Here is a 5028-nt window from a genome sequence, read left to right as displayed (position 1 = left end):
TTTCCTGGCCTATGGGAGAGCAGGAGAGTGGTGTTTGTGTGCAGGGTTGAGGAGTTGGAAGTGACCATCTAACACAACTGCTCAGTGACACACAGTCCCTTAACGCCAAAGAGTCACTTCCGTTCCTTCCTGGACCCTGACTGGAAAGGAACTGAGACTAATATTGCCTCAACTCTAAGTATTGGAGAGTCAGAAAACAGCGGGGGATGGGGGGGAACCCAAAAACACAGCACAGGACTGTGTGTTACACTGAAATCCTGCTGCCACCCTCTTCGGTGCAGTCATTTGCAATCAAACACACTTTCTGATAAAAAGAAATATTAAAATGTACTTAGCAGTTCTGGGGAGAATGTGGGACGGTGGGAACGCTTGGATACTTCCAGATGGGGAGATCAATTGGTGTAACAACCTCTTGGAACTCTCTGGAAAATAGGAAAGTTGAGCACACACCCCAGGACCCAGCATTCCACTTCTGGGTGTGTCTTCCCAATCCAATTTGTAATGGCCGCAAATAATCTATCAATAGTAGAACAAAAATGTCCCTATCTTGATGGTAGTTAAATTCATAGTTATGTCAAAACCCACAGCGGTGGACTTGAGGTACGGTTCTTCACCTCCACCACCTGGGACCTTCACTAAGCAACCATGTCCAAGGGCCCTGCGGTTGGCATTGATCTTGGCACCACCTACTCCTGTGTAGGGGTCTTTCAGCATGGGAAAGTGGAGATCATTGCAAATGATCAAGGCAACCGGACCACCCCAAGCTATGTCGCATTTACCGATACCAAACGATTGATTGGTGATGCGGCAAAGAATCAAGTTGCAATGAATCCTACTAACACAGTATTCGATGCCAAACGTCTCATTGGACGAAGATTTTATGATGCTGTTGTGCAGTCTGATATGAAACACTGGCCCTTCATGGTGGTGAACAATGCAGGCAGGCCCAAGGTCCAAGTAGAATATAAAGGAGAGACCAAAAGTTTCTATCCAGAGGAGGTGTCCTCTATGGTTCTCACAAAGATGAAGGAAATTGCAGAAGCCTACCTTGGGAAGACTGTTACCAATGCTGTTGTCACTGTACCAGCCTACTTCAGTGACTCTCAGTGCCAGGCTACCAAAGATGCTGGAACCATTGCTGGCCTCAATGTCCGCTGAATCATCAAGGAGCCAACTGCTGCTGCTATTGCTTATGGTCTAGACAAAAAGGTTGGTGCTGAAAGGAACGTGCTCATCTTTGACTTAGGAGGTGGCACTTTTGATGTGTCAATCCTCACTATTGAAGATGGGATATTTGAGGTCAAGTCTACAGCTGGAGACACCCACTTGCGTGGAGAAGACTTTGACAACAGAATGGTCAACCGTTTCATTGCAGAGTTCAAGCGCAAGCATAAGAAAGACATCAGTGAAAACAAGAGGGCTGTCAGACGCCTCCGCACTGCTTGTGAACGTGCAAAGCGCACACTTTCATCCAGCACCCAGGCCAGTATTGAGATAGATTCACTGTATGAGGGAATCGACTTCTATACTTCCATTACCCGAGCCTGCTTTGAAGAATTGAATGCTGATCTTTTCCGTGGCACTCTGGACCCTGTGGAGAAAGCTCTGAGGGATGCTAGACAAGTCACAGATCCATGATATTGTCCTGGTGGGTGGTTCTACCAGAATTCCCAAGATTCAGAAGCTTCTTCAGGATTTCTTCAATGGAAAGGAGTTGAACAAGAGCTTCAACCCAGATGAGGCTGTTGCTTATGGTGCAGCTGTCCAGGCGGCCATCCTCTCTGGAGACAAATCTGAAAATGTTCAAGATTTGCTGCTCCTGGAAGTCACTCCACTTTCTCTTGGTATTGAAACTGCTGGTGGATTCATGACTGTCCTCATCAAGTGGAATACAACCATTCCTACCAAGCAGACGCAAACCTTCACAACCTACTCTGACAACCAGCCTGGTGTACTCATTCAGGTCTATGAAGGTGAGCATGCGATGACCAAAGATAACAACCTGCTTGGCAAGTTTGAGCTCACTGGGATACCACCTGCACCTTGTGGTGTTCCTCAGATTGAAGTCACATTTGATATTGATGCCAATGGTATCCTTAATGTTTCTGCTGTTGACAAGAGCGCTGGGAAAGAAAACAAGATTATCATCACCAATGATAAGGGCCGCTTGAATAAGGAAGACATTGAACGAATGGTCCTGGAGGCTGAGAAGTACAAAGCTGAAGATGAGAAGCAGAGATAAGGTGTCTTCTAAGAATTCCCTTGAGTCTTACACATTTAATATGAAAGCAACAGTTGAAGATGAAAGGCTCCAAGGCAAGATCAATGACGAGGACAAGCAGAAGATCCTTGACAAGTGCAATGAAATTATCAACTGGCTTGATAAGAATCAGACTGCAGAAAAGGAGGACTTTGAGCATCAGCAGAAGGAACTAGAGAAGGTCTGCAACCCCATCATCACCAAGCTGTACCCGAGTGCTGGAGGCATGCCCGGAGGCATGCCTGGTGGCTTCCCTGGTGGTGGAGCTCCTCCATCTGGTGGTGCCTCTTCTGGACCCACCATTGAAGAGGTTGACTAAACCAATCTGCATACTTTATAGCATTCATTGTCCCACAGTTAAATTTTGAAGTTCCCAAATTTGTAGCACACTGCAGTTGAAAAGTCTAAACTGCTAGACTAAATTTCTGGGCATTCTCAATACTTGAATATGGAATGTGTATAGGGAAAGGAATTAATATTGCACTTGATTATCACTGTATTGTAAGTGGAAAATGCAATGTCTCAAATAAAGATGTATTTAAAATTGGCACCATAAAAAAAAAAAAGAAATATGGAAAAGGGCCATTTCTACTGCTGGTGAATACCTTCACTTTTACCCTGTGTGCTCTCAGAGTGAACATAACACCTTCATTTTTAAAAAACTTACCAAAAAAGGAACAGAGTAACAAGAGTTGATTAAGACTTACATTTTCTCACTTGGCCACACTGTAAAATGATACAAGTAATAAACAAGACAAAGTATTGGTGCATGAAACAAGGCGGATGGGTCTCAAATCCAGACTGCCAGGAAGAAAGCCAGAAGAGAAAGCCAGAGGAGCCCATTTATTTTCTATTTCTTTTCAAAAGCAGGCAGGCAAAACTAATGTAGTCACCGAGGTCACAAGAGGAGTAACCTGGGGCTAGGGGTGGCGTATGGATGGGGTTAGGGAGCCAGGAGGGTACCCCCTGGGCTGCAAGCGACATGCTGTGTGGTGGTCCTTCAGGTCTGTGCTATGCTTATGATGTGTGTGTCCTTTATGGAATGTCAGTTCTTTCTTTTAAAAAGAAAACATTTTTCAAACCCCAATCATTGCAAAAGCGAGCAATTCAGATGATGGGCAGCAGACTAGAACTGTTCCCTGCACTGTCCTGAGTGCCCTATCCTCCCAAGCCCCACTGGCCTTAGTTGCGGAGACCAGGCCCCGCCCCGCCCAGCCCAGCCCACGCAGCCCTTCCCTTTAACCACGTGAACCAGCCACACAGTCTGGATCAACTTCTCACTGGAATCTGGCCCCGCCCTGGCCTAACCAAACAACCTTTAAATCTGGCTGGAGGCCCAGGATTATTTAAATGGCCTCCTCTGCTTCCTCTTGTGAACATCTAGAGCTTTCTTGTTGCAGGAAAGGGAGGCAGAGGCCCCTCCACTTTCTAAACTTGGGGCTCTGACCTGTACCTCCCTCAGGGTGAAGTCAGTTGGCAGCAACCTCTAATTAGGGAAAAAGTTTTGTTGCCTGGTCCACCAAGCTCCCAGTTTCCCCCTGCCGAAGAGCCTCATCTCTACCTGGTGGGCTTGTAGGAAGTTCATCTAAAAGTGGGGTCAGCAGATCCCTCATAGCTGCACCGGTGACTGCTGGCAAGTGATGCTGGTGACAGATAGGTTCAGGAGCTCAGGTTCACTGTTCCCTCTCTCCTCGTGGCCAGTTCCAGGTGAAAGAGGACAGACAGACCCATGCTAACTGCTGGGAGGAGGTGGAACCTGAGGGGAGGGGAGGGGGCGGGATCCTGGGCAGCTTGGAACACTGCCTGCACCACTGGTGCCCTTTCTGAGCATCCTGCCACCCCACGTCCCTTTCCTGTGACAGGAGGGCAGGGGCTCCATCTGAGCACTGAATGGCACAGACAGTTCTCAGTGCAGCTGCACCCAGGGCTGCTCCCCACAGGGACTGCCCAGCTCTTCCTGTTCCCAGGTTCAAGTTCCCTTTACCCACAGAAATGCTGGCCTTAGTGGCTTCTGCCTCCTGTTGAGCCTGGACAGTGAGAGAGCCTTTGGAAGGATTCAGGGGCCCCTGCTTCTCTGAGCAGTGACCGCATGCTGTCCGGGGACCACTGTTGTTTGAGTTATTAGGTGACTACAGCTCATAATGACCCCCTGAACAACAAATCTGAACCTTGCCCTATCCTGCATTGTCCTCTTCATCTCTGATGTACTTGACCCAGCCACTATGATGCCAGTTCACTGCAATCCCGAAGGTACACGGTTCAAATCCACCAGCTGCTCCACAGGAGGATGGGCAATCTCCTCCTGAGTGATTAACTGCCTCTGAAAACCTGCTGGAGGGTCAGCTAGGGGTCAGTTCTGACTCTACGGTACATAACAATGACGTCAGTTTGCCTTTTTGAGGGTCATCCTTTCCCTTTCCAAGAACTAGCCTCTCCTAAAATGCCCAAAACATGAGATTTCACCAAGCTTTACCATCCTTGAAGCTCCTACCCACCCTTCATGTCCTCGTGGGGAGTGTGTACTCTGGGTTAAGAGTGGTGACTGAGTATTAGAACATAAGGGACAAGTTGGAGACAGGGTAATCAGGTTTTAAGCTCAAGCTATAAAACAAATGTCCCTTCAGTTTCTGTGACAGGAAGGAGCCTCCAATTTCCCATATGCAAATGGAGTGAAAAAGGTTCTCTTCTTTCAGACTGTAAAAGAACTTTTTAGTCTATGTGTTTCCTACTGCCAAAGGGGCCCTTTAGAGTAGTGAGAGAAGATCTTC

General features: G+C 47.5%; 1 pseudogene; it reads left to right on the top strand.

Annotated features, from left to right (window-relative positions):
• The first annotated feature begins 645 nt into the window (after nucleotides 1–645).
• LOC102877296 lies at nucleotides 646–2579 on the top strand (annotated as a pseudogene).
• Nucleotides 2580–5028: the final 2449 nt, after the last annotated feature.

Source organism: Elephantulus edwardii, unplaced genomic scaffold (genome assembly GCF_000299155.1).
Source record: "Elephantulus edwardii isolate Elephantulus edwardi_28Jun2011 unplaced genomic scaffold, EleEdw1.0 scaffold00138, whole genome shotgun sequence".
Lineage (NCBI taxonomy): Eukaryota > Metazoa > Chordata > Mammalia > Macroscelidea > Macroscelididae > Elephantulus > Elephantulus edwardii.
Note: the sequence above shows the minus strand (reverse complement) of the source record. Positions and strands in the feature narration are given on the sequence as shown.